Source organism: Ceratotherium simum, chromosome 32, assembly GCF_057802395.1.
Source record: "Ceratotherium simum simum isolate JZ-2026a chromosome 32, ASM5780239v1, whole genome shotgun sequence".
Lineage (NCBI taxonomy): Eukaryota > Metazoa > Chordata > Mammalia > Perissodactyla > Rhinocerotidae > Ceratotherium > Ceratotherium simum.
The window spans coordinates 28,259,202-28,285,250 of record NC_141931.1 but is presented as its reverse complement, the minus strand read 5'-3'; the positions used below and the strand labels follow the sequence as shown (position 1 = coordinate 28,285,250).

Genomic DNA, 26,049 nt, shown 5'->3' with positions numbered 1-26,049 from the left:
TAGTAGCAGTTTGTGGTTACTGTTTATCCTTTTACGGAATTCAACATCCGCTGATGCAATGGGTTAGTGTGTAACCGTAGTCCTGTTCTAACCTTAGCTCTGGTCACTCTACATTCTGAGTATTAGCTTCTGAATAAACATACGAAGGAAGCACTAGTTGAGATGAGGTCCTAATGTGAAGAACACAATACTTATTATAGTGTTGAAATGTAAATATTGAATGTGTCTGGATTGATATTAAAATTATTTCTATTTTTCTCTACTCCTTCACAGACTGGAGTCATGGTCAGTTCTTTATGCTTAGGGAAGGGATGGTACTTGTTCTTTTAATTAATTTCTGAAAAGAAAGAAAGATCAAAGTTTCTATTTTCCTTATTTACTCTGGAATTATAGTGGGATAGAGCAGATTTGCTCCTAGTTAGCAATGTTGATAAGTGGGTTTCTAACAGTAAATATAGACAAGAGGTATATGTATTTTAGGACTGCTTTATAAATAATGAATATCAGTTAACTATATGCAAGAGTTAGAATAGAACAGTATTAGGTGTAATTTCTAATAGAATAGAATAGGTAGAATTTCTGATAACAGCTTTAAGGAAGTTGAAGAAATAAGTTCAATTTCCTGAACTACAACCTCTGAAAGAGAGCAGGTGTGGTTTTGGGGGAACTAGTAGGAAGCTACTCTGCCATTTTCGTTGTCCGTGCCAAGGTCAGAGACATACAGCCTGCACCAACTAAGTAAAGCACACCCATCGAAATCTGAAGGTCTAGTGCTACAGATCTGTGTACGTAATTGGTAGGTTTTGGATCTCATCCCAACCAGTGCTCCCTTCCTATGTTTATTCAGAACCTAATACTTAAATGCAATGTGAGGGGAGCAAAGGTTAGAACAGGGAATGGGCGGATAATATCCCATTGCATCAAGAATATTAAATTCCTCAAAAAAGAAAAGCAGGAATGCCTTATAAAAAATGCTTGATAAGCGTTACTGGACCTTTCCAAACAAAAACCATAAACTATTCAAGTCTTTAAAAAGAACTTCCCAAATACCAATATGGAAAATAGTCACATTCAACTCACCTCTGAAGCTTTCATAAAAGTTCAGAATCCTGGGTTCACCGGGGCACCTAGGAGAAAACCAGGGAGAGGACCCTGGTTACCTGTAGGTAACAAGACCTGTGTGTGGATTTGGCTCCAGTGTGGGCTTGGACTGGAGGAGGTCCAGGTTTGCAGAGAAACCAGGAGAACCAAGTTCACCTCCACTGAGGACTCCTCCAGCAAGTAAGGACCTCGGTCCAGAGATACACCCTCTAGTTTGTCTCCAATCTAGAAGGTTTCATTACAAACAATATGACTGTGGCTATCGGGCACTAATGACACCCCCTCCATAACATGCTGGTCCCACTTGTGGAGAAAAAGAATAAGCAGGGACTGCTAGGACTTCGTGAAATTGCATGGGTTTTGGGAAGGAAAGGCCTCTTGCGGAGCCTGGAAGCAGGAGGGAAAGCCTGGGACACTTAGCAACTTCAGCATTCACTGGACCCAGACACTTGGAGTGAAGGATGGAAGGGGTCCGAGTCTTGGTGTGCTGCTCCTTTGGGGACACTGGAGCAGACTCTGACTTGTAGGATAGACTATGTATCACAGCGGGCCCAGGCTGGACATTGCCCTGTTAATCCAATACCAGTTACAATCCTCAAGCCTCCCAAGGTTCACTGGAGAAACTGGCTGGTCCACTGGGGCTTGTGCCTGACCAGTCTGCGTTAATGGAGTGGTGGGGATTCAAACTTTCCCCAGTTTATACAATCAGGCTGAAGAATAAAACTGTATGTCAAGAGACCTCAGGATTTTCCAGTCCTGTAGGAGAGAGAGAAGAAGAAGACATTCTTGAGTTATGAATGAGTAATGTTTGTGTTCACCAGTAAATAATTGCTTGATTTTTCTCCTCACTTGTTCTTTATAGGAGAAGTAACAGTGTACAGAGAAAAGCAAACATTTGCTGAGCAAAGGGTATATTGATATGGTTTAAAGAAAAAAAAGATCATTTTGCCAGCAGTACTTGCCCCCAGGAAGTGACCCGTTCTGTCTAATGAATTCTCTGGGGGGAGAGTGGGGTCACGTGGTGTTCTGTGGGAACAAAAATAGAGTACACTTGAGCTTGACACAGGCTTATGGGTGTGGAGTGGGGGGCTGAGGAGCTATGCAGGCCAAAGGTCAGACTGCGTTCCTTTGAAAAAGGCAGGAGATGATACAGGCTGTATAGGAGGAGGGATGTAAGGGAGGGAGAGTGGAGAGAGGATATGAGGCACTGTTGTTGCAATGGGAGGAATTCTGGGAAAAAAACAGAAATGTTGAAGGAGATACTTATTAAGTTTTAATTACAGTGTTTGATGATATTCATAACGCACACAATTTGAAGTACATCAACTTCACTTACTGCTATGTCAAAGGCGTTCTGTCTAAAGAATAAAATGTGCCCTGAATGTGGCCTTAAGATGAGTGAAGGAGAAGCTGAGGTTCTTTTGGGGATCAATCCCTCTACTCCATCATTTGTTATTTTAAAATCACCCAATACTATCGTCAAACCCTTAGAATCTACTGAGGCTCCTGCTCTCAGGGGATGACTCAGCAATTTCCACAAATTGTGAAATCCTGGCTGGTGCATAGTGCAGGAAGCTGTAAAGAGAAAATTATATCTTCAAAGGCTTTTGAGGTTAGGATGCAACTGGGTCAAGAAAGCCTATCTCAAATTGGCTTAAGCCCCACAGAAATGTGTCACCCCCATAACCAGAAGCCCAGGGGAATGGCAAGCTCTGACTCAGCCACGGGAAGTCCAGATCTTCTCTGATATTTTCTTGGTTCTTCCTTCTTCTGTATATTGGCATCATCCTTGGACTGGATGAAGACAGCACGCAATTTCAGCCATCACATCCCAACATAAGATATCAAGTCAAAGAAGAGTGGCCTCCTGTGTTAAGAAATGAGGGAAACGCTATTAGAAGCCCCCCACCACGGTTCCCCTCATGTGCTATTGGTGGGATTTGACAACAGTCTTCTTCCCAAGGTGATTACATGTCAAGGGCAATGGAGTGAACATGAGTGATCCATTCAAACCATTTGAAGTACAAAGGGTGTTGGGAAGGCAAACACCTTGATCATTGAAATCATAGTGAGAACCTGATGGTCTTTAGATTAGATGTTTCAGATCTTGGCCACACTTAGAACTCCTTGGTAAGCTTTTAAAACATAGGGATACCTAGGCTTTACTGCTGTCAAATGAATGAGAATCTCTGGTGGATATGGGTGCAGGTTCAGATAAAAGGGTCCACATAAAAGCATAGTATTTGTCTTGGTTGTAGAGACATTTGTCCTGTGTGATTGGTACAAGGACAGACTAAGAAGTGAAAAAGCCAGGAGGCCTCACCCAGCAGCAAATCTGTTTAAAGGAGAAATGTAGAGAGAACAAGTGGAGTCTGATTTAACTTCAGTTTAATTCATTATTTAACCTAATTCGAATGTGTAAACTTTCTATGGGAACCAAAACAATGAAAAGGAGAAAAAAAATGACACAGTGATTACGATTCTTCATGAATCAATAACTTCTTGGATTGAGGTGTAATAGAAACCACAGAGTAAGAGAACTGATTGGGGTGAAATGTGTTAAAGAGCTGGGAGATGAAGCAGTTCTAAGAAGTAAAGGTGGGAATAGTTACCTCATCCAGTGTAGGTACAAGTAGAAACTCTCAGAAGTTGAGGATGTCAAAACACTGAGAAGCTGGAGTTGTCTGCATGAACAAGGATGATATCAACACATCCTGGGAAGGAACTATAAACTAAAACCATGAAGTGAGCTTACTGAGAAGTGGGTAAGATGGGAGAGTCAAACTGACACCAGCCTTAAAAGGACAATATTTTATTAACATGGATTTCCACTTGATTTCTGAGATGAAAATGTAGTTTCCATACTTAGCACCTGGTGATATCATTATTCCTATTAGAAAGTTTAGAAAACTGAGGCTCAGTTGCCCCAAATTAACCACAGAGCTAGTGTAGTAGCCTGAATAATGGCCCCAAAGATGTCCATGCCCCAATCCCTGAAACTTGTGAACGTATCACCTTGCATGGCATAAAGGACTTTGTAGATGTGATTAAGGATCAAGAGACAGGAGGATTTTCCTAGATTACCTGAGGAGGCCTAATGTAATCACAAAGTCCTTATAAATAGGACCTAGGAGGGTTTCAGTCAAAGAGGAGATGTGAGGAGAGAAGCGTAGACAAGACATTAGAAGATGCTGTGCAGCTGGCTTTGGAGATGGAGAAAGAGTCCATGAGACAAAGGATGAAAATGTTGTCTAGAAGCTGGACAAGGCAAGGATATGGAATTTCCCATAGAGGTTCAAGGAATGCAGGCCTCCAAACACTTTGACTTTAGCCCATTGAACCTGATTTTGAAATGCTGAACTTCAGAAGTATGAGATAATAAATTTGTGTTGCTTCAAGCCACAAAGTTTGTGGTAACCTGTTATAGCAGCAACTGGAAACTAATACAGACATGATTCCAGCAATTCTCCCCTCCTTCTCCCGCATCATTGATTTTCCTCTCTCTTCTAGAACACTTTAAGCACAAGGACATGCTGTTATTTCTCCCATCGCTGACAATCCTCACTTGACTTCATGTTTTCTTCAGCAGCTGCCCAATTCTGTGGTCCTCTTTATAGCAAATACTTTGAAAACTGTCTTTGGTGTCTCTCTAAGTGCTCTCTTCCCACACTTTCTTGAACCCACTCTATGCAGGGTTTTGTCTCCACCATTCTCTCAGAACTGCTCCTGACCTTGCTAAGGTCAATTGCCAAATGCAATAGTCCATTTAAGTCCTCATCTATGTTGTTTTATTTGTAGCATTTGACTCTTCTCCTTGAAACATTTCCTTCATTTGACTTCCAAGACAGAACAGTCTCCCACGTTCCCACGTAACTCACTACCTCTCCTTCTCAGCCTCCATTGCAGTTCCCTCCACTTTTTTAACAACTTCTTAATGATGGGACCCCTCAGGACTCTTCTCTTCTCTGTCCACACTCATTCATCTAATCTAATCTCTGATCATCCACCTTTGTGGCTTTAAAATGACAACTATATTCTGGCAAATCTCAATTATGTATCTTTGGTCTAGACCTCTCCTCTCCCTCTCGACTTGTGTGCCCCACTGTCTACACAGCATCTTCACCTGGATACCTAACAGACTTCTCGACATACATGTCTAAAATTAAACTCATCATCTTCCCACAAAAATTTGCTCCTCCCACATTGTCTGCATCTCAACAAATGGCAACTCCTTCCTTCCAATTCCTTATCTCAAAATGTCTTGAGTCAACTTTGACTCCTTTTTTCCTTTCACCATATATCCAATGTGTAAGAAAGCTTTGTTGTCTCTACTTTTAAAATAGATCCATATTCTAACAACTTCTGAGCACCTTGACTGCTCACACCATTATAAATCCAATATCATCTCTCACCTGAATATTTGTAGAGATCCCTAACAGAGGGGTCTTTCCCTTTTTTCTTCTTAACATAACCTCCAGAGTGATCCGTTTAAAATATGTCGGCTCATGTTGCTACTCTGCAATCATTCTCTATTTCTCTCATAAAAAAAGTTAAAGCCCTTCCAAAACGCTACATGACATAGCCCAACCCCATTGCAGATATGGACCTTATCTTCTACTACTATCTCCCTTGCTCACTGAACATCACCAACATTAGCCTACTTGCTGCCACTTAAGTATTATAGGAATACCCTTTCTTCTTGGCCTCAGCATTTTCTGTTCCATGTCCAAGAATACCCTCCACATGACCATATAGCTCAGTCTCTTGTCTCATTCAAATTTTTCCTCAAGAGCACCTTCTCAGTTAAGTCTTTTATGACTATCTTATTGAAAATAGCACCTAACACTCCCATTGCCCACCATTACCTCTTTTCCTGATGCCTTAATTTTTCTCAATATCTCTGTCAAGCATTACTAAGGATCTAAGGTTTTAACCAGACTTGCAAGCTAACAGATTAACCTGCCATGGTTTCCGGGATGCTGGTAGAAGTCGTGAAACTTGTGGGTTGGAGAAGAAGGACCCTTCAATATTCACAACAATAGCTATAGCCAAAGTAACAGCATTTTTTACAGCTTTATTGAAATGTAGTTGGCATATAACATTGTGTAAGTTTAAGGTTTACAATGTGATGATTGAATACACGGATATATTGTGAATATGTTTCCCACAATAAGGTTTGCTTTGCTAGGTCCTTGAGACCCATTTCTACAGAGTGAAGTGAAAGGGCCCACATGACCCCTGAACTTGCAGGTTGACTTACAGGAGGAAAACCTGAGTCCAGCGAACTCGGATGGATTAGAGCAGTCGTTGAGCATCCCTGCCCTTTCTGTGGAGGGAGGTATTTTCTTTATATTACTTGACAGTAAACACGCCTTCCATTTCTTTGGAGGGAGCAGCTATCTCTACGATTCAAGACTGTTTGATGGACAAACTTCTTGAAAAATAGTGTGGAATGCAGGGTAGTCCGTGTCTCTGCTTATCAGACACACAGAAATGTGAGACTGTGTGGAATTATCTCCCAGCAGGCACTTCCCCATTTCTAACAGCTCAGTGCTCCCTATTTCCTTTGTGGTCTTCCTCCTCCACTAGCTTGTAAACTCAAGACACTTCTCACCTTAATTTAATACTTGTCTATTTTATTCATAGATAAAACAAAGTCTGGCACACAAAGGATGTACAATAAAGATTTTTCTGTATAAATAAAGGAATCAATGGCAAAATATACAAGAACTAATCAAAGTGCCAAAACATAGGCAGATGATTAAGGAATTAAATAAATTAATAACAATAAATTGAATGAACTAAATCTACAGCTTCAAGGTTTTAGAGCAAATAAATTATAAATAATATGCTCTGAATGTCATCTTTTGCAAATATTAAATTTGGGATGAAACTAAAATGAGCTAGAGCTTAAGTAGTTTTTCACCATTATCATGGGGTTCACAACAAAATAAGTTGAAAACCACTCATTGATGTAAGGGACAAGAAGATATATGAGGGAGAATTTAGGGAAAAACTTTACTTATTCGTTTGTTAATTTTGTCCATCTATAAACTTATATGTCTAGCTTCCTACCTCCCAGGAGGTAGGGGAAAATGTGCTAAAAGTTAACCCAGAGGGAGTCACTACATTTAGTGTCTCACAGTCTAGAAAGCACAGTGACATGTAAACAAACAATTTTAGTTTAATAAGGAAAAACTCACTAACAGAGCCGTGCCAAGCGCCATGGTGGTCGACAATGGTGTTTGGGTGTCCCAGTAGTTTAATAAAGCAGCTAATGCTATTTGGTTTGATATTGACATACAAATAGGGGGTCATCAGGTGGAGAAGATAAAGAAGAGGAACCAGGGTTTTAAAAGTTCCTCTGCATGGAAGGACTCCTATAGACTCCACATAGACTCCTATAACACGTGTAAAAACAGAGATGAAATGTTCTCAGTGTCACTTAACTATGAAAGTGGCAAAGCCAGGCCTAGAGACCATAAAACTTAGGACTCTGAGGCCAGTGCTGATTCTTCTCATCCTTCCAAGCTGCCCCCATAGCACACAGGGCAGAGACACATGGGAATAAATGAACATAAGTGGGTACTTAAATGAAAGAGAGATGGTCCCCAATACAGCACCCTTTCCTCACTCTGAAGAGATTTTCCAGCCTGTACCTGGAAGTTCTCTTTGATTCTCTTCTCATTGAAGCTCTTGGTCAGGACCACCACCCCCCGCTGCAGCTAGTAGTGCAGGGCAACCTGGCCTAGGTTTCTATTGTGTTTATTGGCAATGGCACTCAAGATCAGATCCTCCAAGAGATATGGACTATCCCTTTCCACCCTGAAAACAAAAATCAAAAAACACATATTTGAAGGGTGTAGGACTAAAAATCTAGAGAAACGATTTCGCCAGTTCCTTAAATAATTGAGAGAGGTACGTACAAAAAGCTATGATTAAAAAAGAGTTTCATGAATGTTTGTAGCGATTCATTCATAATAATACCAAATTGGAAACAACTAATCTTTCTATCGATGGGTGAATGGTCAAACAACTTGTGGTATTTACGTCCACGCCATGGAATATTACTCAAAAGTAAAAGGATTGAACTCGATACCTGCAAAAATGTAGATAAATTTCAATAATGTTATGCTGAGCGAAAGAAGCTGCACATAGAACACACCAAACTAATCTAAGTCAGAGAAAGAAATCATGCTGTAGCTGGTAGTGAAGGGCAATCAGTGCTGGAGCTCGCTGGTACTTTTTTGCCATGGCACAAAGAACTGGATCATCCAAGAGAACCGGGGAGCTCTGGTCTCCCCTGAAAGGAAACGCAGAAATGCTAAAGATCTGAGACTGAGTATTCAGTTTGTTAGGAGCTTCCCAAATAGACCAAGTAGGTCCACTCTAGACCAGTGCTTCTCAAAAGGTAGTCCCTGGACCAGCAGCATCTCTATCATCTGGGATCTTGTTAGGAAGGCAAATTCCATGGCTTCACCCAGGACCCCCTGAATCATAAACTCAAGTGTGGCACCTAGCAATATCTGTGTTTACAAAGCCCTCCAGGTCATTTTGATGCATGCTTGAGTTCAGACCAATGCTTCCAAACTCAGATATTTTTTTCTCTTTTACTTCTCAGTGGCTGTTTTTCTTCTTTGATCATAGCTCTCAAAGTAATAACAGAGTATGAAAGGAGAAAGAGAAATGAAAAGAATGGGATAGTTTTTAACTTTTCTAAGATATTGATAAAAATTGAATAGTCCCAAAATGAAAACTATTCATTTTATCATTACTTATAGTGTGCAATATTCCTAGGGAAGCTTATAAAAATGTTTCAGATTGTAATTTTTTCTATCATGATAAACCTGGGAGTTATATATTATTATCCCAATTTTAAATATAAAGTAAGTGAGGCTTAGACAGTCTATTACTAGAAATGTGTTAATCAGTTAATAAATATCTAAATCATGACTTAAGCTTATGTCTTTTGTCTCAAATTTTGGATTATATATACATTTTAGTGCAAGCATTTGTTATTGATTAATCTACAACCACACACATATAATGTAAAAGCATTATCTGGGTGATGGGATTATAAAGAAGAAGGATTTTTTTCTGGCCCTCTCCTCAGTCCCCAAGCTGATGGAGAGTTAATTCCAAAAACTGAGTATGATATGATTAAAAATATTTCATTCAAAAATATGGGGTTTTAGTTAAAATCTTCGTTGTCTTCATTACCATTGTTTTGGACGTTTGGTTCCAAAAGCACTATAGGCCACTAGGACAATATCTTTCAACTTGCAGAAATCCAACAGTTTGCTCTGGTTGAGATAAGGATGAGATTCTACCTGTAGAATGCCAGTAAAGAAGAGTGTCGGATTACATGAAATGGCAATATGAATATGAAAGAGAGAGGTTAAAAGGAAAAAAAGCTGAATAAACAACTGTTTAATATTAAATTTCAGCTGGAAATATCAAAATCAAGTAATGATTTTTTTTAAATAAATATTATATCTCTGTTCCTGGAAAGGGTAAAAAAAAAAAAGAAAGAAAATGATGTTCCTGAGAACAAGCAACTCTATGGACCAGATCTTGGTTACTCAACACAATTGCACACTCCAAGGAGACATGAGTAATTCCAGATCTGGGACAGGAAGAGAACTGTTTGAGCCTAGGACATAAAATTGTGCCAGAAAGCAAGAAATTGCTCACAGACTCAAGAAGGGATGTCTAAAGGACAAAAGAACCGGCAAGATGGGATCCCATTGGTGACATTTCATAGATTTGAGCATCAAAGGGAATAATGATTAAAAGCAACAGTTACATGTAGAGTCAATAAAAATCCATGAGTCCATAGTGATTAGAAAGAGAGAGAGAACAAAATCCTTTGTTCCCACTGATGGTGATTATCACAGTTACTTTCTCAGAACTTAGATAATTAAAGGGAAGGAACTAAGCTTTTACCTTGCCTTACAGGAATAATTGTAGTTTATCCTCACTTGATGAGAGAATTTTCTTTTTACAATAAAACATTTAGTTAAGAAGATTAAACAGAGTGTTTAAAATTGAAAATAATTATTTACAAATCCCAATTAAATAATTAATTCAGCGTAAAATCATTGATGGACACTCAAATATTACGTGAAAATTTGGGGGCAACGTGCCTTCCACTGATGATGATTATCACACAACAAATTGCTAGGCGATTTCAGAGGGGAAAATACACATTTACAAAGAAAAGACCTGGCTACTGCTAGCTTAACCAAGAGAACAAAACTAACATTTCTCCTAATGGGACAACTTGTCATGATGGGCTTCCTCCTGGAGAGCAATTTGAGGGACACAGCATGCAAAGGACATTTTCTTGCCAAATCACTTAACCTTAATGTAACAAGCCATTCACATCTAACTTCTAATTTACAGAAACTGGAATAGAGAAACAAGTTAATAAACATCACAAAATAACAACTGGATAAATCCAGGCTATTCAGTATAAGCCGATCTGGAGGTCATGGTAAAAAAAAAAAAAAAGTGTTGCGTGACCATTCTAGATTAAGAGTGCTTGAGAAACACGTGTCAAAGTAATATGTGAACCACAATTAGCTTCTGATTACAGAAGAAGATCTATGAAAGACATTGGGAAAACCATACAGAACACTGAATATGGATTGGACAGTAGACCATAAGCTTTCTGAGGTCTGTGGGAGTGAATAGTCATTTCTACAGCTTACTTTGAAGAGGGCCAGCAAAATATTACATATACATATGCAGATATATCCACATACATATACATGTATTTGGCAACGTGGCAAAATGTGAAAAATTTTGGATATAGGAGGGAAAATACGGATGTTCCCTATCATATTCAACTTTTTTGAATGTCTGAAAATTTTTATAATTAAGGTTAGGAGTAAAATTAATGCCAGAATCACATGAATCTTTTAACATTTATAATTGAAAATCAATAGTGCTACAACACTATATGGCAAGTTCTTGAATTTTATAAACCACACTTTCCAATTGAAGATGCTTACTCCTTGACTCCAAGTTATACCTTGAAGACATTAGGATAAATGAAATGAGACATTCACAGAAGGACAGTACTACATGATACCAGTTATGTGAGGAATCTAAAATAGTCAGACTCATAGAATCAGAGGGCAGAATGGTGTTCACAAGCACCTGGGAGGAGAGAGAAATTGGGAGTTGCTAATTGTGGGCATGAAGTTTCAATTATGCAAGGTGAATAAGTTCTAAGGTGAATAAGATCTGCTGTATAATATTATCTCCATAGTCAACAATATTGTATTGTATACTTAAAAATATGTTGAGAGGCTAGATTTCATGTTGAGTTTTCTTACCATAATAAAATAAAAGTAGAACCAAAAAAGTAAGAGCACAGAACTAGACACAGAATAAAGTGTCTAAACAGTTAATTTCAGGGTAGAAATCGATGAAGAGAACCAGACTAAGATTGAGTAAAACACAAGGTCTGCTCTATGTTGCTGCTAAATGTTCCTGAATGTTGATTTCATCCACCATTAGTATCTCCATAAATCAGTCACTTCATCCCTCTAGGCTGGATGACTTTCGTACTCTCCAGTAAATTTTTCTTGTATCTGTGCTTCCTACTCAAAGACCCCTGAAAGCAGAGATACCAAGATGAATGATTCAGGCATCCAAACCCCACACAAAGCCCTAACACCTACCTCATCTTATTTTCAGTCTCTCTTTATTTATTGCTCATTCCACATTTTCATGACCTTCCTTCCTGTACAAAATTCCCTCCAAATCACTGTCACCCATCCCATCTCTGGCCATCCTTTGCAGTTCAGGGCAATGGCACCTTCCTTCTAAAGTCTTGTAACTAACTATTCCAGCCCTCTGTTATCTCTTTAACCTTCCCTAAATTCTTATGCACAATTGAGCACTAAGTTCTCACCACTTTTTTCACTAAGACTTTAAAAAACAGAGATACAATTATGGGTTCTATTTACGCCCTTCTAGACAGAAGTTCTTCTCCTAGGTTCTTCTGTTCCATAAAAATAGGATGAATAGCCGGGGAGGCCAAATAGACATCTCAAAGTAGTTCAAAAAGGAGATTAAGAACAGAAAGGAGAGGAGGCCAAGGGTGCTCACCTGGTTGCAGACGGGCTTGTACTTGAGCCCTGGCTTGTTCAGGATCTTCTCCAGCTGCCTGCGGTTAAAGTTGGACACCCCGATGGTCTTGGTCAGTCCTGCATCCTTACACTTCTCCATGGCCTGGGGAGGAAGGGGTGGTGAAGAATCATTTGTGCAGTTGGCTATAGATTAAGAGTAAATGCAAGAAAATCTGTTAAAAGGAACAACTATCAAGAAATGACAATGAAGCCAATTGGCAGGATTACCAAAAAGAGAAAAAGTAGTAAATTAAACAGGGAAAGAATGTAGTGACAGCAAGAACAAGAATTACTGTCTTCTCCTTAGAAAAACGTGAGAGAGTATCACACATTGAAGGAAAGAGATGCCTATCCTCATTGTCCCAAATTCTTCTCCTCTGTTCCTTTCTATAAACATGTCAGTAATGATTTCCTGCACACTGCTACAGTACACCAGCTCTTTAAAAGTTGATGAATTGCTGAATCAGAAGGTGCATAGTCCATTCACACAAGTGGAAAAAAATGAACCAGAATCCCCCTCTCCTGGCTTCCTGCTCTGTGCTGTCTCCTCCAAGCACTCACCTCGCACATGGCACAGAGATCCACTGTGTCAAATATTAGTTTTCCATGTTCTTCTTCCGGATCAAGTTCCTCCCCAGGCTGGAACAGTTATATTAGTAAGGTCACAAAATAATTTCTCCACACCTAGCCAGGCTGCCAAGTACATCTAAGGCCAGGACATTAAACCTCCATCAGTTAGGTGGTGTAACATTCTAGATAGCAATACTTGCAAAGTGATTTGCATATGAATTTATAGGGAATGTCTTTAGGAGACAGGCTACCTCTAATCCCTTACACTTATGTGTTTTAATAAATACCATTTTCCTAAGTCCTAATTGAGACTCATAGTGAATTCTGTTACCTTTCTCTGCCCCCAATACTTTCCTCTTGTAAAAGGCTTCTCTTGCACTGGGAATAACAATAAGTGACATGGCCTTATTTCCAGAAAAACTGTTGCAATCTTGACCCAGGCTAGACAATCAGAGTTCCTTATTCCTCTGAACATTTTATGGTCCAAGGGCAGGCACATGAACCATACAGGGTCAATAGATATTCTCTTCAAGATTAATATGGATGCTGGAAGATCAAGAGTTGCTCTCAAGTGTTAATGACCATGAGCCTTGAACAGCCCCAAGGCCATATTTGCCACCAACAGAAAATGTTGAGACAAAAATAAAACAAGCCAATAGTAATGAAAAGAAAAAAAGGGACATTTCTGAAGACTATTCCGAATCCTTAAATCTATCCATGGCTTGGACTTTCCATTTACATAGTCCAATAAACTCTTTTGCATAGGAGAGCATCAGTAGCTTTTTACAACTAAAATCAAGAATTCTACATAACACAGTCCTTAATGGCTAAGTACAGTCTACAAAATTCCATTGTGAAGGTACCCAACAGTGTAAGCAAGGTGTCTCAAGTCCCTATGAAGGCTGCTAGTTTTAGACCCACCCAAAGGGAACACCACCAAATCTGCTTTCAACTTGAAAGTGTGAGAGCAGATCAACTCATTATGCCCAATGGTGAAGCAGTTTCATTGCTCACCACAGATGCGTAAAACTCGGTGATAATGACAGGCCCGAGAGACTCAGGAATCATAGTCAGAACTGCATGTTGAACGTGCCTATTTTTATTTCTTCAAGTTTTTGAGGCAGAGGATTCGAGATTGTTGACTTTTTTTCTCTTGGAGGTAAGGAAAGGAAATTAAGGATTCAAAAAGTTTACATAAAAAGCTAATCAGGACTTATTATTTTGGGGATTCTTCTCTACTGTAATAATCCCTACATCCTTCTAAGGAAAATCTAAATTCAACTATCCAAACAAGTTGCTAGACATTCTGATACAAGAGGTAAAATAAATGTAATCACACAAATTGCCAACCTTCAGAGCCACTGGAAAATGAATAATATAGAGATCAATATAGTCCAGTTGAAGAATTTTCAGAGACTTTTCCAAGGCTGGTCGGACCAAATCTGGTTGAAGGAAAGTGATCCAAAGCTGCAGGGGTTAAAAAATAGGAGTTGTGTTGGATTAATACTTCAGTGAGTTTTGTTTTTCTTGTTTCACATTAGAAATGGACATTTTCTACTTGTTGGAAACTGATGACCGCAGAGGAAAAATACATTTTTCCTTCTTGGGTTCCCTTTTGATGTGCCTTACCCAAGATAGGAAAAAAAAAAGATTGAAACTCTATTATTTGTTTGAAACTCTATTATTTGTTTGAAACTCTATTATTTGTTTGCATTTATACTCAACACATCTACTAACCATGGAAGGAAATGACCCAAGAGATAAAAATCATTATCAAACAATAACAATGCCCATTATCTGAATTCTGTTTGATGGAGTTTACAAAGCAGTTCACAAACATAGACTAATTCTATAAAACGTTCAATCCCATGGGGATAAATCATCCCTTTTGTTTCCCTAACTGTAGCAAAAAAGTGCTTTGAACGTATTAATATGTGCTGTGCACAATTCAAGACACTTTAACTATATCCTGTTTAATACACAAAGCGCTTCTTATATTTCTCTCTCTTATTGATGGAAGTGAGAAGTGAGATTCGGAATGTTAAGAAATTGTAGTAAGTCACTAGATGATAAGGAAAGCTATAATCTGATCACAGTTCTGTCTGATTCAATAGTCTATGTTAAATCACACAGATATGGTCTGAGGCTCAGAAAAGTAAAGTGACTGTAGCTTAAAATCATAAAATTTGAACAAAGCATGATGAGAAAGCCATCATCTTTTCTTTTCTTTTCTTTTCTTTTTAAAGCTTTATTTATTCCCCCAAAGCCCCAGTAGATAGTTGTATGTCACAGCTGCACATCCTTCCAGTTGCTTTACGTGGGACGCAGCCTCAGCATGGCCGGAGAAGCGGTGCGTCGGTGCGCGCCGGGGATATGAACCCAGGTCGCCAGCAGCGGAGCGCATGCGCTCAACCGCTAAGCCACAGGGCTGGCCCCATCATCTTTTCTTGACACTAGATTTAATACTATGAATATATGGAGAAAGTTGTACCAATAAGCACAATTCACCAAACAACTGCTGGTCCCATCATGTAATTGTCATCTCCACACTATCATGTTCCCACGTGTGCACACAAACACACCACATACAGAGCACCTTTGAAGTGCAGAATATGTCTTTTCTCGTCACAGATCCATCTTCAATTTTATTTCAGATAGCCAGTTCAAACTCCTTTTCATTATTGTACAAATGAGCACAATCGGTGCGGCAGAACCCAGCACCAATGGCTAATTTAGTGTCCTCTAGAGCTTTGCTTTTAGGAACCTGGATGAGCAACCAAAGGTATTAGTTGGATATCCACATGATTGAGAGATAGATAAGGCACAACTTTGACCTTCTCAAGAACTAACTTTTCCTCACGTCTTAGGCTAGTTCTGCATGTGTGGTGATGAACCCATGGCAGTTTGCCTCGGTGTTTCCTGGTAAGTAAAGCAAGTTGGGCATCCCAAAAAGTCCTCAATCCCAGGTGATCACTGGTTGATCAGTAGCATCAAAGGTCCCCATGATCACCCCTAGGTTCAGTGATTTGCTGAAAGAACTCACAGGATTCAGCATACTCTTGTAGCCATGGATATGTTTTGTATCATGAGGCGTTACTACGCAAAATCAACAAATGGGAAAGGTACATGGAATGAAATCTCAAAGAACAAGGTCATTACTTCTAAGAGTCCTCTATCAGTGTAGTCACACAGAACAGGCTAAATAAAAATCTTGTGGTAGTTTAAAAAATACATATTTGTCTTACAATGTGATGTTTTCATACACATATACATTGTGAAATGATTAGCACAATTAGGCAAATTAAAATACCGATTATATCATGTAGTTAACTTCCTCGTGTCTGGGTGAGAACACTTAAGATCTCCTCTGTTAGGAAATCTCAAGTATACAATACATTATTATTAACTATAGTCACCACAGTGTACATTTTTTCTCCAGAACTCATTTTTCTTATAACTGGCAGTTTGTACCCTTCGGCCAACATCTCCCCATTACCCCCACTGCCCCCTCCCCCAGCCCCTGGTCATCACTCCTCTACTCTCTGTTTCTATGAGTTTGACTGTTTTAAATCCCATATTTAAGTGGGGATCATGCAGTATTTGTCGTTCTGTGTCTGGCTTATTTCACTTAGCATAATGTTGTCCACGTTCATCCATGTGCTTGCAAATGGCAGGATTTCCTTCTGTTTTAATGCTGAATAATATTCCATTTCCTTTTAAGTATTTCATAAGCTTTCTTTATTCAATTATGTTGCTATGAGCTAGATATTTGGTCTAACTGCCCTCTGCTGGTTGTGCTCTCTCCTTAGGTGTATGGACATTCAGAGGTTTACCAAAGGCAAATCTTCAGTGTTATCCTTGACCATTCCCTCCCGTTCATCCCACTTTCCACTACAAAGTAAAAAAGTCCAATCATCTGTTTCCAAAACATCTCTTTGAATATTTCCTTCTGTTTTATAAATGAGAAAGTGGGACTCAAATTTAAGTACTACTCCCTTGTCATACAATTAGGAAGGCAAACTTTTGGCTTCCAGTCTAGTGACTTGTCCACTTTGCTCCTTCTTCTGTCCAAGGTCCAACTCTACTTGTTTGCTTCAACTAAAAGTAATAACAAGGCCGGCCCTGTGGCTTAGCGGTTAAGTGCGCGCGCTCTGCTACTGGCGGCCCCGGTTCGGATCCCGGGCTGGCACCTACGCACCGCTTCTCCGGCAGTGCTGAGGCCGCGTCGCACATACAGCAACTAGAAGGATGTGCAACTATGACATACAACTATCTACTGGAGCTTTGGGGGGAAAAAAAAAAGGAGGAGGATTGGCAATAGATGTTAGCCCAGAGCCGGTCTTCCTCAGCAAAAAGAGGAGGATTAGCACGGATGTTAGCTCAGGGCTGATCTTCCTCACACACACAAAAAAATGTAATAACAGAGATGAAGAATTGAAACCTTGCCCTGGAGACTGTAGCTTATTCCCTCAAATGATATTATATTTTCCATTCCAGATAAATTCCCAAGCATGAGGAGAAGTACAATGGAAACTGCAGGTGAAATATTTATTGCCTGGCACTCAAAGACTACCCCACAACAGAACAGCAACTCTTTCCCATCATTTGTCATTCACCTCATCTCTGGGACCTTTTACCACAAATATCTCTGTGGATAATGTCTTGGTGGGAAGAAAGATTTTTTGAATTCCAGAAATATACAGCTAAATCACTCCCAAGTAATCACCCTCAAAGAAGGCAGCTGATTGTCAGTGTTATTGACTGCTGAGTTTCATCCCTTTTGCCAATCTGGGAGATAGATGGAACCTTGAGGAAAACCCAGAATAATCTGTAAGTGACCACACGGTCAGACCCTGATGCAGAGTGAACACTGAATACTTTCTGTCTTTGCGTAAGTAATAGTTCTAGCCTAGTTACAAGAACCAAGTGAGCCTCCAAGAATCACACAGGAACTCCCTGACTTGACAACCCAAATCAGCCTCCACTCATGCTATGTCTATTTTCTTTTGAATTCTCAAACCCAAGACCACTATTTTTAGCTCTTCAGGTGCATAGGTGTCAAATCCCAGTAGAGAATGAAGTGGCCATCATTTAGCTACACACGCTAGACTTTGGGATCCATTGGCTTTTGTTCCTCTGTGTAAGCCAACTTTGTTTTATTCTTCTTCCCTCACAAGTTGTGTGAATAACAGAGGGTAATTGTCCAACTATTATAAAATGGATTGTAGGAGGAACAAGGTTAAAGCAGAAAGCCATGGAGTGAGAAGAGAGTTGGAACCAGTTAACTTGTTTGTTATCAAAGAAGAATCTTAATGAACTATTATATAGTAACAAACGAATCGTTACTTTCTTGCACAAGTAAATTTTTCATTCAGGATCCACGTACATTAGTAAATTGTTACAAGAGGTTTGCTGAACCTCTTGTATGCTGACCGTATATTAGACTAGAAACCTCCAGATACTAATCTCTTTTTTTGTTTTCGCCATGATGAAGCCCCTTCTTGATCATACATCACTTGAAACAATTAAACACCTTACACCACACACACATACACACACACACAAAGACAAACACACACACAGTTTGGAGGGATGCTTAATTAACATTTTTTAAAAAGTTGACCCTTAACAAAGAATTAAAACTTCAAACTGAAAGAAAGTTTGTCTTTTTATCCTTCCGATCAGCAAAATTATTTTTCTGTCTTGTTTCTTTGCTTTATAAAAAGAATATCCCATGCTAACAAGGGCGCAATCCTGAAAAGGCTACTCAAAAAAGACATTCTGGCAAGGTGATTATTTGAGTTAATTATTAACAGTTTTTAGATATCATTTGCAGTATGAAAACAGAATTTTATGATGTTTATATCTTTCACCCAGTTATATAACTTTTCAAAAACTATCTTGATGGAACTACCAAAAAATTGATGAATATTTTGTATAACTTATTATCTTGGTCAACAGTATTCATGAAAGAAAAACCTGGAAACAACTTCAATTGCAATAAACTTGGGAAGAGTTAGGGAAATTATAATGAGCTGAAGCAATGGAATAGTATGAAGGAATTTAAAATTGAACACATGGAGTGAGTCAGCAAAATGGTGAACTAGGAAGCTCTGAGTTCTCCCATGGGAACAGAAGGAAACAACCAGAAACTAGCTGAAATCACCTTATAGGAGCTCTGGAAAACAGTCAAAGATCTACAGCAACAAAGTGAACACCCAGTTAGGAAAAAGCCATATTCAAATTGGTGGGAAATTTCATCATGTTTTTGCTCACCCTTGCCCTTCTCCCTGCCTAGCACAGTGCAGGGTTGGTCTGTAAGAGACATCAGCCCAGTTTCCAGTTACCTCTCTCAAATCAGAGTTATTGGAGATCTTATTTGCTATGTTCTAAGCCATTTCGAGGCTGCCTAAAAGACTGCTGTCTGTTTCACCTAACTCTAAGCTTGAACTGAAAAGCAGATGGAATGGCTCATTACAGCTGCATCGGGACTATAGACGCACAGATGCCAGGGGCAAGAGATTAAAGGTGGAGACATGGAACACATCATATAAAGCCCTGAGGAAAAGCTGAGTGTGAATATTTGGGAGCCATCATTTCAGCCACGTATTCATGGGTGTTGAAAAAGCCACACACAGGCCAGGCAAGATGCATGCTCAGAAAATAACTGAATAGACCTCAGCTTTCGTGTTAGGCTGATCCCAAGGCAAAGCAACAGGCCAAGTTAAAAAGAAAAGGACTGTCAGGGCACAGAACAAATCTGCGAAGAGTGGGAGAGGTGGCTGTTTTTCCAAATACCCAATTAAACACACACACAAAAAAATATATTAGCCACCAAAAGGGAAAAAATAATTGGCAGAAACTGTTCCTGAACAAGCACAGGTATTAGATTTACTAGACAAAGAGTTTTAAAATAACTGTCTTATATATGCTGAAATTGCTAAAGCAAAATTTGACAAAGAACTAAAGGAAATCAGGTAAATCATATATGAATAAAATGATAATATCAAAAAAGATATAGAAATTATGGAGCTTAATGAACAGAAAGAAAAAACGTGAAGAAATGTGAATAGACACTAAAGGACTTATGAGACACCATCAAGCAGACTAATATACACATTACTGAAGCCCCAGAAAGAACAGAGAGAAAGAATGGAAGAGAGAGATTATTTGAAGAAATAATGAACAAAAAGTCCCCAAGCTGAATGTAAGACACGAATAATCAACAAATACAAGAAGCTCAAAGAATTACAGGTATGATGAACTCAAAGATGTCCACACTCATATACATTATGTTCAAAGTGTTAAAAAACAAAGGCAAGAAACTATGTTGAAAGCAGCAAAGGACACATGACTCATCAAGAACAAAGGATCCTGGATAAGATCTTCAACAGATTTCTTATCAGAAAACTTGTAGGAGATAAGACAATGAGATGATGTATTTAAAGTCCTAAAAGAAAAAAAAAAAACCTCTCATCCAGGATTCTGTATCAGGTAAAACGTCTTTCAAAAATGAGAGAGTAATTAAGACAATATCAGATTTTTAAAAAGCTGAAAGCATTCATTACTATTAGAGCATCCCTGCAGGAAACATAAAGGGATTCATTCAGGTTCAGATGAAAGGACACTAGACAGTAACTTAGAGCCATATGAAGATACAGAGAACTCCAGTAAAGGTAAGTATATGGGCAAATATAAAATCATGTACTTTCATAATTTTGGTCTGTAACTCTATTTTTTCATTTCTATAAAATTTAAAAGATGAATGCCTAAAAATATTTATTCATCTATGTTAATATGTACACAATGTATAAATATGAAATTAGTGACATCAATAACATTAATTGGGACTCAGGACCAGAGCTGCATAGGAGTAGAGTTTTTGTACGGCATTGCAGTTACACTGGTATCAAGTCAAAATAGATTGTTAAAACTTTACAAGGTTATTATCTACTACTTAATGAAGGAAATCATATGGTATTTGACCTTCTCCCTCTGACTTATTTCACTTTGCATAATACCCTCAATGTCCATCCATGTTGTCACAAATGGCTGGATTTCATCGTTTCTTATGGCTGAGTAGTACTCCATTGTGTATATATACCACATCTTCTAGTAGTAGATAATAACAACAATAAACAAACACATAAAGACAGAGATTGGATTGGTGGTTACCAGAGGGGAAGGGGGGAGGGAGGAGGGCGAAAGGGATAATTCGGCACATGTGTGTGATGATGGGTTGTAATTAGCATTTGGGTGGTGAACATGATGTAATCTATGCAGAAATAGAAGTATAATGATGTGCACCTGAAATTTATACAATGTTATAAACCAATGTTACTGCAATAAACAAAAAATTAAAAAAAAAAAACTTTACAAGGTTATCTGTAATCCCCATGGTAAACACAAAGAAAATAACAACAGAACACATAGAATTGAAAATGAGAAGGGAATCAATACATGTCACAACCAAAAATCATCTAAACACAAAGGAAGATAGTAATGGAGGATAGAAGGGACTTAAGTCATATAGAAAAAAAATTAAAATATTAAGTCTTTCTCTATCTGTAATTACTTAAGATGTAAATAAACTCTCCCAACCAAAAGGTATAGATTGGTTGTATAGATTTTTTTAAAATATGGTAAAGTATATGTCCCCTATAAGAGATTCACTTTGGATCTAAGGACACAAATAGTTTGAAAGGGAAAGGTGATAAAAGATATACCATGGATATAGTAACCAAAAAGAGAGGTTGTGTGGCTATACTAGTAACAGACAAAAAGAATTTTAAGACAAAAATTGTGATTAGAGACAAAAGAAGGTTATTATATATTGATAAAAAGTCAGTCCACCAAGAATATAGAACAATTATAAACATATATGCACCAAACATCAGAGCTCCAAAATATATAAAAACCACATTCACAGAATTGAAGGGAGAAATGGATACCACTACATGACTATTTGGAAAATTAATACCCCACTTTCAATAATGGATAAAACAACCAGACAGAAGATCAATGCAGAAATAGAAAAGAGAGTACTATGAATAGTTGTATGCCAACAAGTTGAGAAATTCTGATCCAATGGAAAATTCCTAGGAACGTATAACATAAAAGTCTGATCATAAAGGAATGAAAAACCTGAATTGACCTATAACTATTAAGAAGATTGAATCACTAATAAAAATGCTCCCAGGAAATCAGGGATTATGATGCCTCCAGCTTTGTTCTTTTTTCTTAGGATTGCTTTAGCTATTTGGGGTCTTTTGTTGCCCCATGTGAATTTTAGTATTCTTTTTTCTATTTCTGTGAAGAATGTCATTGGGATTCTGATTGGGATTGCATTGAATCTGTAGATTGCTTTAGGTAGTATGGACATTTTAACTATGTTTATTCTTCCAATCCATGTGCATGGGATGTCTTTCCATTTCTTTATGTCATCATCGATTTCTTTCAATAATGTCTTGTAGTTTTCATTGTATAAGTCTTTCACCTCCTTGGTAAGATTTATTCCAGATATTTTATTCTTTTTGATGCAATTGTAAATGGTATTATCTTTTTGAGCTCTCTTTCTGTTAGCTCGTTATTAGCATACAGAAAAGCAACTGATTTTTGTGGATTGATTTTGTACCCTGTGACTTTGTTGTAGTTGTTGATTATTTCTAATAGTTTTCCAATGGATTCTTTAGGGTTGTCTGTATATAAAATCATGTTATCTGCAAATAGTGGAGTTTCACTTCTTCGTTGCCTATTTGGATTCCTTTTATTCCTTTTTCTTGTCTAATTCCTCTGGCCAAAACCTCCAGTACTATGTTGAATAAGAGTGGTGAGAGTGAGCAGCCCTGCCTCGTTCCTGTTCTCAGAGGAATGGCTTTCAGTCTTTCCCTGTTGAGTGTGATGTTGGCCGTGGGTTTGTCATAAATAGCCTTTATTATGTTGAGGTACTTTCCTTCCATACCCATTTTGTTGAGAGTTTTTATCATAAAATGATGTTGTATCTTGTCAAATGCCTTCTCTGCATCTATTGAGATGACCATGTGGTTTTTATTCTTTGTTTTGTTGATGTGGTGTATCATGTTGATTGACTTGCAGATGTTGAACCTTACCTGTGTCCCTGGTATAAATCCCACTTAATCATCGTGTATGATCTTTTTCATGTATTGCTGTATTCAGTTTGCCAACATTTTGTTGAGGATTTTTGCATCTATGTTCATCAGTGATATTGGCCTCTAATTTTCCTTCTTTGTATTGTCTTTGTCTGGCTTTGGTATTACGGTAATGTTGGCCTCGTAGAATGAGTTAGGAAGTCTTCCATCTTCCTCTATTTTTTGGAGGCATACAATCCCTGACTTCAAAACATACTACAAAGCAATAGTAATCAAAACAGCATTGTACTGGTACAAAAACAGACACACAGAACAATGGAACAGAATTGAAAGCCCAGAAATAAAACCACACATATACGAACAGCTAATTTTTGACACAGGAGCTAAGAACATACAATGGAGAAAGGAAAGTTTCTTCAATAAGTGGTGTTGGGAAAACTGGGCAGCCACATGCAAAAGAATGAAAGTGGACCATCTGCTATCGCCATTCACAAAAATTAACTCAAAATGGATCAAAGACCTGAAGGTGAGACCTGAAACTATAAAACTCATAGAAGAAAATATAGGCAACACACTATTTGACATTGGTCATAAAGGAATCTTTTTGGATAACATGCCTACCCAGACTAGGGAAAATAAAGAAAAAATAAGCAAGTGGGACTTTATCAGATTAAAGAGCTTCTACAAGACAAATGAAACCAGAATCAAGATGAACAGACAACCCACTGGCTGGGAGAAAATATTTGCAAAACATGTATCTGATAAGGGGTTAATCTCCATAATATATAAAGAACTCGCACAACTGAACAACAAAAAAACAACACGATCAAAAAATGGACAGAGGAAATGAACAGACACTTCTCCAAAAAAGATATACAGATGGCCAATAGGCACATGAAAAGATGTTCATCACTAATCACCAGGGAAATGCAAATCAAAACAACACTAAGATATCACCTCACACCCGTTAGAATGGCTATAATCACCAAGACAATAAACAACAAATGTTGGAGAGGATGTGGAGAAACAGGAACCCTCTTACACAGCTGGTGGGAATGCAAACTGGTGCAGCCTCTATGGAAAACGGTATGGATATTCCTCAAAGAATTAAAAATAGAACTACCCTATGATCCAGCTATCCCACTACTAGAAATCTATCCAACGAACCTGAAATCAGCAATCCAAAGAGACTTATGCACCCCTATGTTCATTGCAGCATTATTCACTATAGCCAACAAGTGGAAGCAACCTAAGTGTCCCTCGACTGATGAATGGATCAAGAAGATGTGGTATATATATACAATAGAATATTACTCGACCATAAAAAAAGACAAAATTGTCCCATTTGCAACAAAATGGATGGAGCTGGAAAGTATTATGTTAAGTGAAATAAGCCAGAAAGAGAAAGACAAACACTGTATGATCTCACTCATATGTGGAATATAAACCAACACATGGACAGAGAAAACTGTACTGTGGTTACCAGGGGCAATGGGGGTGGGGGGTGGGGGGTGGGCACAAGGGCTGAAGGGAGACATATATATGGTGATGGACAAACAAAAATGTACAACCCAAAATTTCACAATGTTATAAACTATTAAAACATCAATTTAAAAAAAAAGCAAAAAAAAAAAAAATGTTCCCAGGAAAGAAAAGCCCAGGAGCAGATTGCTTAACTAGTGAATTCTGCCAAGCCTCTAAAGCAGAAATAACAACAATCATTTTTAACTCTTGCAAAAACTGAAGAGAAGTGAACACATTCTGACTCATTCTAGGAGGCCGGCATTACTCTGATACTAAGCCAGGCAAAGATACTATGAGAAAATCAACTAAAGACAAATATTCCCCATGATTTGAGAACTAAAAATTCTGAAAGAATACTAGAAAACTGATTTCAGCAGCATATGAAAAATTTTGTACCATGCCCAAGTGGAATTCTTTCCTGGAACGTAAGGATTGTTCAACATACAAAAATTAGTAAATGCAATACACCACCTTAACAGAATGAAGGAAAAACCACATGATCACCTCAATTGATGTGGAAAAAGCACTTGACTAAACTGAACACTCTTTCATGAGAAAAAACACTCAACAAACTAGAAGGAGAAAGAATCTTCCTCAACACAATGAAGCCCATATATGAAAAACCCACAGCTAACATCATACTCGATGGTGAAAGACTGAAAACATTTCCCCTTAAGATTAATAATATGAAAAATCTGTATGCATTTGTCACTCACAATCAGCATAGTATTGAAAATTCCAGTTATAGGAAGAAGACAAGAAGAAATAATACACATCCAAGATGGGAAAGAATAAGTAAAATTATTTCCGTTTTCAGATGAAATAATCTTATCTGTAGAAAACCCTAAAGATCAAACAACAAATTGTTGGAACTAATAAACAATTTCAGCAAAGGTGCAGGGTACAAAATCAACACAGACTAATCAATGACATTTCTATACACTAACAATGAACAATCTGAGATGGAAATTAAAAAAAACAATTCCACTTATAATAGCATGAAAAAGAATAAAATACTTAGGAATAACTTAACTAAAGAGGCAAAAGACTTGTAGAATCAAAATTATAAAAAGTTGTTTAAAGAAATTAAAGAAGACACAAATATATGGAAAGACAATCATGTTCATAAATGAAAGACTTAATATTAGGATGGCAATACTAACTAAAGTGTTGTACACATTCAATGGGTTCCTTATACATCCCCACATCCAGGTATAGCTCCTTTCTTCTCACACTGGATCACCTGCACCTACACGTAATGACCCTGTTAAGAGCCACCAGTTTAGAAGTTCCAAGGACCCTTAACCATCAGTGAGGAGGTTGTCCAGAGTTGAGTGGTCCCAGTGACTACCTCAAACTGGAGATGTTCAGGATTTGCCCCATGATCTCAATTATAGAGACCACAAATTGATGACACTGAGATCAACAATATAGTATATTGATATTCCACAGCCTGACCTTCCCTTGTGTCCTTTCTGATCGTAGATGTTATATGAATTTCACCTTCAGAATTTCCTTCCTTTTCAGCCCTCTGATTATTCACCTCCCTTGCTATCTATCCCACTGAAGTCATTCATTCAAATGGCAGGTGTCCTGTCAGAATG

The 26,049-nt window shown here is 38.2% G+C and overlaps 1 pseudogene; it reads right to left on the bottom strand.

The window, feature by feature from the left end:
- Positions 1 to 1,101: 1,101 nt before the first annotated feature.
- Positions 1,102 to 17,934, bottom strand: LOC101404278 (aldo-keto reductase family 1 member C23-like protein; annotated as a pseudogene).
- Between the last annotated feature and the right edge of the window lie 8,115 nt (positions 17,935 to 26,049).